Here is a 12,556-nt window from a genome sequence, read left to right as displayed (position 1 = left end):
GGGGCTAATCCCCAGATGAGGTCACAAGGAGGTACCCCAGCAATGCGTGCACGCACCCCATAACAGGCTGGCTCAGTGAGAGCTCCCCACCTGTTTCAGTCCTGTTCAAGGTGAGACTCTGACATTGGGTGAGGCTCTATGGGTGCTTATTCAGCAGTCAATGAGGCTGTTCACACTCTTTATGTGCTTGAGTATTTTGGTGAATGAGGGCGTATGTGTGGGAGCTGGAAATCTACCACCCACTGGGGCCATTGATCACAGAAATGCTCCATTACAATTTCTGAGTATTGTGAGTATCTCAGTATGCTGGAGGAATGCAATTTCTTTCTTCGAGCTTTTGCTGATTTCTGCTTTATAACTAAAATCCATTTTACTTAAATGGCTTGCTTGTCTGGAGCTGACTGCCTGTGTCTCACAATTCTTCATATCAGTCACCCTTAATAACACACTTCCAAATGGATTTCTTGCCCCAGGATTAATTACCGCAGAGAAGAATCCTCTACCCAGTGGAGAGACCTTCCAGTGAAGGAGGCTGAGAGTTAAGATTTTCAGTAAAGTATAGAAGTTAGGAGCAGTGCAAGCATAACCCATTTGTAATAGCATCATTGACCTGTGAGTGCATGGGAGAGCTTATGCTGAGGGTGAATAAAGCTGCATAATGTACTAATGCTGTTCTTCACAGCTGCTTAGCCTTGGTGTGCTTTCCTTTCCTTGCCTCCTGCCAGAAGCCTGCCCACGTCTTAGTAGCATTCACTGTGTACAGGAGTGGTGGAAGTGTCCTCAAAGTGTGGGGGCTAGAGGTGCCCGAACCATGCTCCCCCCACCCCCCGTGCTGCCCCTTCCCCCCAAAGCCCTGTCCTGCCCTGCTACTTCCCCTGAGGCCCGGGCTTCACACTGCCTCTTTCCCCTAACACCCTGCCTCCTACTCCCTCCTCTCTGCCCACTCCCCCCATTGCTCACCCTTAGGAGTGGTAAAAAGTGGGAAGGCATAGCCCACTCACTTTGGAGGGGGGGGCAAGGCCCCTTGTTCCCCCCATTCTGACACCCCTGATTTTGCAGCCACCTTCTCACCTTGCTCCCTTCTAACTTATTAACACATAGCTGCTAAATCTTCTTCACTCCCACTGCTCTCAGTATGGTGCTGTCTCTTCAGTAGCTTCCCCTCCTCTTCTGCCTCAAACTGAAACTCGTTGTCATAGAATCATAGCATCATAGACTTGTAACACTGGAAGGGACCTTGAGAGGTCATCTAGTCCTGTCTCCTGCACTCAAGGCAGGACTATGTAATAACTAGACTATTCCTGACAGGTGTTTGTCTAACCTGTTCTTAAAAGCCTCCAATGACAGAGATTCCACAGCCTCTCTAGGCAATTTATTCCAGTGCTTAACTACCCTGACAGTTAGGAAGTGTTTCCTAATGTCCAACCTAAATCTCCTTTTGCTGCAACTTAAGCCTATTGCTTCTTGTCTTATCCTCAGAGGCTATTGAGAACAATTTTTCACCCTCCTCCTTGTAACAACCTTTTATGTACTTGAAAACGGTTATCGTGTCCCCTCTCAGTCTTCTCTTCTGTAGACTAAACAAACATAATTTTTTCGATCTTTCCTCATAGGTCATGCTTTCTAGACCTTTAATCATTTTTGTTGCTCTCTGGACTTTCTCCAATTTGTCCACATCTTTCCTGAAATGTGGTGCCCAGAACAGGACCCAATACTCCAACTGAAGCCTTATCAGCAGAGAGTAGAGCAGAAGAATTACTCCTTATGTCTTGCTTACAACACTCCTGCTAATGCAGGGGTAGGCAACCTATGGCACACGTGCCAAAGGAGTGGGCACGCGAGCTGATTTTTCAGTGGCACTCACACTGCCCGGGTCCTGGCCACCGATCGGGGGGCTCTGCCTTTTAATTTAATTTTAAATGAAGCTTCTTAAGCATTTTAAAAACCTTATTTACTTTACATACAACAATAGTTTAGTTATAAATTATAGACTTATAGAAAGAGACCTTCTAAAAACGTTAAAATGTATTACTGGCATGGGAAACCTTACATTAGAAGAATAAATGAAGACTTGGCACACCACTTCTGAAAGGTTGCCGACCCTGGTGCTAATGCATCCCAGAATGATGTTCGTTTTTTTGTTTGTTTGTTTTTGTTTTTTGCAGTGTTACCCTGTTGACTCCTATTTAGCTTGTGATCCACTATAATCCCCAGATCCCTTTCTGAGGAATTCCTTCCTCGGCAGTCATATCCTGTTTCGTCTGTGTGCAATTGATTGTTCCTTCCTAAATGGAGTACTCCACGGTTGTCCTTATTGAATCCCATCCTATTTACTTCAGACCATTTTTCCAGTTTGTCCAGATCACTTTGAATTTTAATCCTGTCCTCCAAAGCACTTGCAACCCCTCCCAGCTTGGTATCAGATTCAGTGCTGCACACTAACACTTAACATGCAAGTATGTTCTGTCTCTATCTGTATTCAATAGGAATGGATGGCACAATGCAGGAGGCACTCAGCACTTTACAGTATTGGCCCTTTGTATTAAGCTTTGAAGACAAGAGCCTGATTGTTTTCCCTGTTCTGTACAGCACACAGTGCACTCGTGCTCAATAAATAATAATTGCCCAGTTCTAGCTGCCCCGTCCTGTGCTCTGTTTCATGGTATCTTTCATCATCACCTCCAAGGTGTCGATGAGTCACATGCTAAGGTGCAGGTACTATGGATTGATTGTACTGAATGAAAGATTTAGCTACCGAGCAGACACTTAATCAGTGACAGGCTGTAGGAATAACTCTTTATTTCATCAGATAGCTGGAGACATTGATGGATGGGAAACCAAGGGTGTTTCCTTTATGGTGATCATAACTCATTTCTGATTAATTGTTATGCCAAACCTCTGACAAAACAGGGTTAAAAAGTTAAACCTGATGACAGGTATACTTAGGCAGACACCGGCAAGGCGCAGGAACGAGTCTAAGTTTTCTTTGCACGGTGCATTATAAAGGCATCACTTATCTGTCTGGTGAAAGAGGAGCATTTAGTTTAGTTGAGAATCCTTATGAATTAAAACAGAGTGGTTTTCCACACTGTATTTCAGCAATCTGGGACCCACATACAGTACTGACTTATGCATATATGTTTATTTTGTTCCAGCTGGCGTGCTGGATGCCTCTTCCAATCCAGTTAGCCCTGTTGAATGCCTAAACCAATGTCTGAGATCGGGGAATAGATGAGAGCTAGCAGGTAACAAAACCACATAATTTTCGACAAAAAGTCAGTTTTAAAAAATGAAAAGTCAATGTACTGACCAGCGTCAGCCTCAGGTAAACTAACCCTCAGAGTAAATCTAACACATCTCTCACTGCCTCAGGGAAAGGTCTGAGGAAAATAGGTGAGCCTTAAGCTTTGTCTACACTGGATTTTTGTCAGCAAAACTTTTGTCATTCAGGGGTGTGAAATCCCCCTCCCCCAACGACTACAGTTTTGCCAATGAAAAGCACGGGTGTCAGCAGGAACGCTCTCCTGCCAACAAAGCTACCACTGCTGGTTAGGGATGGAAGTTTTTTGTCGATGGGAGAGCTCTCTTTTGCCGACAAACAGCAGTTACACTGTGCGCCTTTTAGCAGCATGGCTGTAGTGGCCCTGCCGTGTTGCTATAAGGTGCGTAGTGTAGACATGGCTTTAGACTGTTCCATAACATTCAACAGACATGGGATCTGTTGGACCCATGGGAGCTGCAAGTGCAGAACCAGTGATTTTCCACTGAGAATGTCCCCTGACATTCAAACCTCACAACTTACCAAAGGCTGCTACAATTAAGGTGCCAGCTGTGGGGTTGTGGGTACCTGTTTACTGAGAACTGGACTCATCCTATGCTCATTTCTTATAGACAGTGAGAAGCCTTCGGAGGATAACAGCCTTCAGTCAGTCCCAGCAAAACAGATTTTTGCTTCTGAATATGATGTAATAAACCCAGTCTGACCCTCATATCCCATCATTAAAATTCCAAGGGAATTCCAGCACAGGGCCTCAGGCCGATTCAGAGCCCTATGGGTGATGTCACGTCTGCAGTGAGCCGATGACAATAATTGCCTTTATATGACCCTAATTATTTTGCTGAAGACACATTAACGCCATTTCTGAATGAAGCCCTGGGCTACAGAAGAGGCCATCTATCAGCTAGGATCTATTTGTGGTTGGTGTGGCTTTATTAACTTGAAGTAGTTAGTCATCGTTTCCAATAGCCTCAATCCTTGGCAGTGGTAATATGTGATGGATTGTTGCACTTTAGTTTATCTGTTCTGATAAATAAATAATAAAAAAGCTCTTTCATGTGGCCCCACAGCGGAATAGACTAAGTGCCAGCTTCTGGCATGTTTTTGAGTTTATTAATGTAATACATGGCTGGTTTCCAAAATGTTTCCATCCTTTTACATTTTTATTTCAGAAGGCTTGGGAAATGGTTGCCTTCTTTATCACAAGGATCAGAGAAGAATGTGGTTCTCTCACTCCTTCCTTCTGCAGGGTGGCCGGTATTTTGAAATGCGGAGCCATGTAAGGTGTGTCTGGATCTGCACTGAAGGCCAAATCAGGGCTTGGGCGCGGGCTTGGATCTACTGAGTGAACTCGCAAAAAGAAAAGGAGTACTTGTGGCACCTTAGAGACTAACCAATTTATTTGAGTATAAGCTTTCGTGAGCTATAGCTCACTTCATCGGATACATACTGTGGAAGATACAGAAGATGTTTTTATACACACAAACCATGAAAAAATGGGTGTTTATCACTACAAAAGGTTTTCTCTTCCCCCACCCTACTCTCCTGCTGGTAACAGCTTATCTAAAGTGATCACTCTCCTTACAATGTGTATGATAATCAAGATGGGTAGGAAAAAACAAGGGGAAATAGGTTACCTTGCATAATGACTTAGCCACTCCCAGTCTCTATTCAAGCCTAAGTTAATTGTATCCAATTTGCAAATGAATTCCAATTCAACAGTCTCTCGCTGGAGTCTGGTTTTGAAGTTTTTCTGTTGTAATATCGCAACTTTCATGTCTGTAATCGCGTGACCAGAGAGATTGAAGTGTTCTCCGACTGGTTTATGAATGTTATAATTCTTGACTTCTGATTTGTGTCCATTTATTCTTTTACATAGAGACTGTCCAATTTGACCAATGTACATGGCAGAGGGGCACTGCTGGCACATGATGGCATATATCACATTGGTGGATGTACAGGTGAACGAGCCTCTGATAGTGTGGCTGATGTTATTAGGCCCTGTGATGGTGTCCCCTGAATAGATATGTGAGCACAGTTGGCAACGGGCTTTGTTGCAAGGATAGGTTCCTGGGTTAGTGGTTCTGTTGTGTGGTATGTGGTTGCTGGTGAGTATTCGCTTCAGACTGGGGGGCTGTCTGTAGGCAAGGACTGGCCTGTCTCCCAAGATTTGTGAGAGTGTTGGGTCATCCTTCAGGATAGGTTGTAGATCCTTAATAATGCGTTGGAGGGGTTTTAGTTGGGGGCTGAAGGTGACGGCTAGTGGTGTTCTGTTATTTTCTTTGTTAGGCCTGTCCTGTAGTAGGTGACTTCTGGGAACTCTTCTGGCTCCATCAATCTGTTTCTTCACTTCCGCAGGTGGGTATTGTAGTTGTAAGAATGCTTGATAGAGATCTTGTAGGTGTTTGTGGGGCCATGCGGGTACCCATAGCAGTGCCGCTGATTTGAAGGTATACATTGTCCCCAAATGTAAAATAGTTATGGGTAAGGACAAAGTCACAAAGTTCAGCCACCAGGTTAGCCATGACATTATCGGGGATAGTGTTCTTGACGGCTTGTAGTCCATCTTTGTGTGGAATGTTGGTGTAGAGGGCTTCTACATCCATAGTGGCCAGGATGGTGTTATCAGGAAGGATGGATTGTAGTTTCCTCAGGAAGTCAGTGGTGTCTCGAAGGTAGCTGGGAGTGCTGGTAGTGTAGGGCCTGAGGAGGGAGTCTACATAGCCAGACAATCCTGCTGTCAGGGTGCCAATGCCTGAGATGATGGGGCGCCCAGGATTTCCAGGTTTATGGATCTTGAGTAGTAGATAGAATATCCCAGGTCGAGGTTCCAGGGGTGTGTCTGTGCGGATTTGATCTCGTGCTTTTTCAGGGAGTTTCTTGAGCAAATGCTGTAGATGCTTTTGGTAACTCTCAGTGGGATCAGAGGGTAATGGCTTGTAGAAAGTGGTGTTGGAGAGCTGCCGAGCAGCCTCTTGTTCATATTCCAACTTATTCATGATGACAACAGCACCTCCTTTGTCAGCCTTTTTGATTATTATGTCAGAGTTGTTTCTGAGGCTGTGGATGGCATTGTGTTCTGCACGGCTGAGGTTGTGGGGCAAGTGATGCTGCTTTTCCACAATTTCAGCCCGTGCACGTCGGCGGAAGCACTCTATGTAGAAGTCCAGTCTGCTGTTTCGACCTTCAGGAGGAGTCCACCTAGAATCCTTCTTTTTGTAATGTTGGTAGGGAGGTCTCTGTGGATCATTATGTTGTTCAGAGGTGTGTTGGAAATATTCCTTGAGTCGGAGACGTCAAAAATAGGATTCTAGGTCACCACAGAACTGTATCATGTTCATGGGGGTGGAGGGGCAGAAGGAGAGGCCCCGAGATAGGACAGCTGCTTCTGCTGGGGTAAGAGTATAGTTGGATAGGTTAACAATATTGCTGGGTGGGCTGAGGGAACCATTGCTGTGGCCCCTTGTGGCACGTAGTAGTTTAGAAAGTTTAGTGTCCTTTTTCTTTTGTAGAGAAGCAAAGTGTGTGTTGTAAATGGCTTGTCTAGTTTTAGTAAAATGGTGACCCCCCCCCCGTTCCTCAGACGTTCTTGTTAAACCCTGGATTTGTGCTGGAAATGGCCCACCTTGATTATCACACACATTGTAAGGAGAGTGATCACTTTAGATAAGCTATTACCAGCAGGAGAGTAGGGTGGGGGGAGAGAAAACCTTTTGTAGTGGTAAACACCCATTTTTTCATGGTTTGTATGTATAAGAACATCTTCTGTATTTTCCACAGTATGCATCCGATGAAGTGAGCTGTAGCTCACGAAAGCTTATGCTCCAATAAATTGGTTAGTCTCTAAGGTGCCACAAGTACTCCTTTTCTTTTTTCAGAGAGGAACATTTTCTACATTGCTACATAATTATTTCTTATCGAGATCAATATGTTGCTAAAGTGGAAATCCCACCCAGCCTTCCATTCAATTTTTATTCATTTTTTTCTGGCCAGGAAGTTGGTATAAAATAATTCCATCTTCAACTGAAATAAATGGCACCAAGCTAAGGCCTCTGTCTCTGGGAACATGAATTTCAGACTTTCCACAGAATAATTCTCCTGAGGAAAAATCCTTAAAAGTTTGCAGGTGGCTGTTTGTCAGAGAGATGACTGAATCTGGGGGAATCAGCACGACTCTCACCCTCATTCATGGCTTGTATGAAAATCACAAGCTTCTTGCTCAGCTTCTGCTCCGCTCACCTTGTTCCAGTAGCCTCAGTTGCTCTGAGTTTGGGCCAGGTGTGCTGGACAAACTGCTAACATTACCATGCAGTCTGGCTTCATCAAGCCCCAAAGCATTTAGTCTGAATTGCAGTAGCAGGGCAGCTGGAAGAAACACTGGAAGGAAGTAGTGCTATAGAAATATTTGCATGATTTGGGACTAAATAAACAGAAAGAATTTGAACTGATCAAAACACAATTTTTTGTGACATTTCTTGCAAAAATTGTGTTTACTTGTTTGCACCATTCAAAATTTGTCACCCTTCAGAAGTCTTTAATCAGTGCTATAGCTGGTTAACAAATGAAACAAAATTGCTAACAAAGTTTAAGATACTTTTGTGTTATTTGAAACTTCAAATATTGAAAAATTTTAACCAGTTCCAGAAAATATGGAGGTGGCAACCTGTAGGTGTGGAAGGGGTAGGTGAACAACAAATTGAGAAGGTGCCTTTCTTTATACTAATGCTGTCATAAGTCACATGAACAGGGGAAGAGATGAAACAAGGTAGGAAACTCAGCTGGGCGAGGGAAGACTGAGGGATTGTGGAATATTGAGCTGGAAAAGGTGGATAGATTCTGAGGCCAGAAGGGCCCATTGTGATCATCTAGTCTGACTTCTTGTATAACCCAGTCCAGTGAACTCCAAAATAATTCCAGGAGCAGATCTTTTAGAAAAAAATCCCATCTTAATTTAAATATTGTCAGTGAGAATCCACCACAAACCTTAGTAAATTGTTCCAATGGATAATTACACTCAACATTAAAAATGTATGTCTTATTTCCAGTCTGAATTTGCCTAGCTTCAACTTCCGGCCATTGGATTTAGTTATATCTTTCTCTGCTAGACTGAAGAGCCCATTATTAAATATTTGTTCCCCATGTAGTTACTGATAAACTGTAATCAAGTCACCCCATAACCTTCTCTTTGTTAAGCGAAATAGATGGAGCTGTTTGAATCTACAATTATAAGGCATGTTTTCTAATCCTTTAATCATTCTTATGGCTCTTCTCTGAACCCTCTTCAATTTATTAACATCCTTCTTGAATTGTGGATGCCAGAACTAGACACACCATTCCAGCAGCAGTTGCACCAGTGCCAAATATAGAGGTGAAATAACCTCTCTGCTCCTACTTGAGAGTCCCCAGTTTATGCATCCAAAGATTGCATTCACTCTTTTGGCCCACAGCAGCATACTGGGAGCTCATGTTCAGCTGATTATCCACTGTGATTATCCACAAATCTTCTTCAGAATCACTGCTTCCCAGGATAGAGTCCCCCATCTTGTAAGAATGGCCTACATTCTTTGTTCCTAGCTGTATTCGTTTACCTTTAGCCATATTAAAACACCTATTGTTTGCTTGCACCTAGTTTACCTGAACCAGTGACCTGGCCTCTTCATTATTAACCGCTCCCCCAGTTTTTGTGTCATCTGCAAACTCTTAGTGATAGTTTTATGTTTTCTTCCAGGTCATTGATAGAAATATTAAATTGTATAAAGCCAAGAACCGATGCCTATGGTATTCCACTGGAAACACACCCACTTGATGATTCCCTGGGATATGTGCACTCCGTCCTGGTTAAGAACCACTGCCCTAGATGTTGGCCTTCTGTGCTTGAATATTCCAGATTCTTAGCTAGAGTTTAATCCTACCCAGTCTCCAATTTTTCCTGCTGGGCAAAGAAGGTCCACCTCTATTCCCACCCCTTGAAATCCTAAGAAATGAATTAATTCCTGCCCAGTAGTTCCCGAGGACAGCAAATTACCCCCTCCCCACTACGGAAAAAAAATCCAACCCTGACCTCAGATATCAACTTGATACATGTCAGCAATATGCTCCTCCAGCAAGCATCAAACTCATTTATATCCCAAAATTCTGTCTTAACCACTCAGTCATAAAATGGTACATTCAAGATTTAGTAGTTGCGTTGTCCTCTGGGTGCACACTATTTTGAACAGCTTTTCGTGTAAAGAACAATAATTTCCTGGAAATCCAGAACTAAATGAATTTTATCAAGGGTCAACAATCATCTAGAGACATACAAAAACAAGACTTTGTATAAACAGTTTTAAAAATCATTAGGAATTGTACTTTACAAAAAGAAACATCCCTTCATTAGATCTTAGAAGCCATGGACAACCCCACATGTTGCAAAGGTTTCTTGATCTAGGCTGTAAATTTGGATCCTGGTGTAGCTAATATCTTTGCACTGGCATTTACAAATGAGCACACACACCCCCGATGCAAAACTATGGTGACCCTAGAGATCAGCTAACTGATCACATAGAAGAAAGTCTCTTAAGACACATCCTAGGGCATGATGTCCTTTTGAGCAGCATTATGCATCCCATAGGAGCTGTGATCCAGTGGGTGAACTGAACACGGAGCTTGAGAGTCAGGAGACCTATTCCCGACTTCTGCTGACCCACTGTGTGACCCTTAATTAGTCTGTTCCATTTTCTCATCTTGAAATAAGGCAGATTATACTTGCCCATTTTGGAACACTGTCTGAGAGCTCTGGGAAGCATGAAGTAGTGGCAATAAACATGGAAGATGATTCTGTTATGGCAAAAAATAATTTTACCACCTGTAGATTACAAAGTGCTTCTCAAAAGAGGGTGTCATTAGCCATATAATATAGAGAGACGTATTAATGACATTATTATATATCTGGGGGAACTCAGAAGCTGAGAGATTAAGTGATTCACCCAAGGTCAAAAAGTGAGTCAGTGACAGTGTTGGGGATAGATCAAGTCTGGGGCCCAACCACAGGATCAAGCTCCCTCCTTTTATGATCTCCTCTCTGAGTGTACAGGAATATCTGCCAGGAATCAGGGCCTGCAGCAGAGTTAGTGTTTGGGCCACCCTAGTGAGCATAGCTGGCCTGTGGTAGGCTGCCTGATTGGCTACCCCATCTGATTGGTTGGAAGAGTCAGCAGACCAGCTCTTAAATCCAGCAACAGAAGTTCAGCAGCTGCTTAAAACATTCACTTATGGGTGTGATAGCTCCTGCAGCTGCTGGTTCTCAGGCTCGCCTCACTCCCGGTAACCTGGTTCTGACCCTCAGCTCTGATTCCTGGCTTCTGACTTTGGCTCTGACCCTTGGTTCAGGCATCTGGTGCCTGACTTCTGCTCTAACTGCTGGGCATGACTGCCTGCATCCCAGTCACTGACAACATCTTTCAGGCAAGCCACTATTCCTTTTACTTACCCAGAACACACAGAATGATTGTTTTTGTGTTGTGATACAGGAGGGCCAGGGAGCAGTAGGAGAGAGCTAGAGGGAAAATATATAAGCTCAAGGCTAATTAAGGCGTGGTTCCCTGTAGACTAGGGAAGGTAGCTGCAGGTTAATTGGAGCACCTGCAGTCAATTAAGGCCCTGTTAGGAACCTAATAAAACCCCCTGCGTCAGGCAGACAGAGGAGGAGGAAGGAGGGGAGCTTAGAAGTGTGGTGAGAGATTTGGAAGACCTGAGAATTAGAGTAAGGGAGACCCTGCCTAACAGGACAGGGAGACTCCCTTCCCCCCAGCATCTAAGGACGGAGGGTAACCCCACCTAAGGAGGATGAGGGTAAGAAACCTGCAGGGGTTGAGAGGGGCTGGGACTCAGAGCGAGGAGCAAACCCAGACCCCTCCCCTGCTTCCCTTCTCTACCATCTTCCCAGGCTAGTAGCGGGGCCCTCGGCACCCAAGAGCAGGGGTAAAGGGTGGCATCTTAGCTCCCTGCCAAGAAAAGCGCAGGACCCACCAGACTAAAATTGGCCATCTTGCCACAGTGTCACTGACCAAACCTTCTCTCTTCCCTCTCCATTGCTGCGCAGAGGGTGAGCATTCAGCTTCTGCTTTCCTGCCACCTCAAAAATAGCTGAATCGTCCCCATATGCTTGTAGTCCTGTACTGACTTGGTGTGAGGCACCTGGCTACGGCCTTCCCTTAGCATCAGACAGCCTTTCTATGCCTGGCAGGGGTTGGCTCCCAAACTGCACTGGCCACAGGCAACACAAGTACCCCCTGCTAGGCCTGTGCAGACTAGGGATAGATATACTTCAACCCCCAAGCCCTCCGAGCACCTCCCCAGAGTGTCCAGACCCTTTTCCACTGGACATGTGCAGATTCCACAGATTGACCGCTTTGAAAGAAGCAATTCCACTCACTGCCCCGCCCCCCAGCTTCAAGTCAGATCACTCTGTGTGACACAGCCCTTAGAAATATTTATAGTGAAAACAACTAAAAGTTTATTTAACAAAGGATAGAGATTCAAGTGATAGCAAGTAGAAGTATTGGAAACAAACCGTTACATATAAAATCAAAGTACATGTTCTAGAGGTAATTAACTATATTTCTAGATGTAATTAACTACATACTTTCATATCTTACAGCGCAATGCTCTCCCAAAGTCATTCCAGAATCTTACAACCAGGGTTGGCTGTGATCTTTTATTTATGAGACGAGTCACGCTGTCAGCTTGCCTCCTCAGTGAAAGACCCCGGGTGCCTATTTGCACCCCTAAATATGTCAAAACAATCCATCTTTCTTATTCATAAACAGGATGCCCCCCTGCTGGTTGTATTTTTCGTATACATACCTTTCTTGTTGACTTCACAATCTCTTAATCAGCATCTGGCTCAGTGTACAAATCGGCATATATTGGGGGACACAATGGTCACACAGGGAGAAAAGCATCTGTTGCCTCTTTTCTAAAAGGAACCTGCTGAGACAGGTCACCTCCTGGTTACCTGCTTTTGGAATATAATTGTCACTAGAGGCACAATTCCTTAAATATTATCTGTACACACATTTTTGCAGTGATTATGATGACCAGTGGGCATGTAGAGATCTCACATGCCATCCTGTGGTGAGCTATTGTACATATATCCAACCCAGGGGGTCACTGTAAAATTCTGTGAACCCCCTGTTCCCTATACCAGTTGGCACCAACAGGTTCCTGGGTCACAGAGGGAAAGTGGATTGGGATCAGTGATGCATATTGCAGGAAAAAACCTGAATCTAGCAATTG

At 44.2% G+C, this 12,556-nt stretch overlaps 1 long non-coding RNA gene across 1 annotated transcript in view; it reads left to right on the top strand.

Annotated features, from left to right (window-relative positions):
- The window catches only part of LOC119565685, a 37,860-nt gene that overhangs the window by 7,993 nt on the left and 17,311 nt on the right, over positions 1-12,556 (top strand). Inside the window, exon 2 of the long non-coding RNA XR_005224496.2 lies at positions 3,156-3,245. This is a non-coding gene — a long non-coding RNA (uncharacterized LOC119565685). The remainder of the gene's footprint in view (positions 1-3,155; positions 3,246-12,556) is intronic.

Source organism: Chelonia mydas, chromosome 3 (assembly GCF_015237465.2).
Source record: "Chelonia mydas isolate rCheMyd1 chromosome 3, rCheMyd1.pri.v2, whole genome shotgun sequence".
Taxonomy (NCBI): Eukaryota; Metazoa; Chordata; order Testudines; family Cheloniidae; genus Chelonia; species Chelonia mydas.
This window is presented reverse-complemented; position numbering and strand designations above follow the sequence as displayed.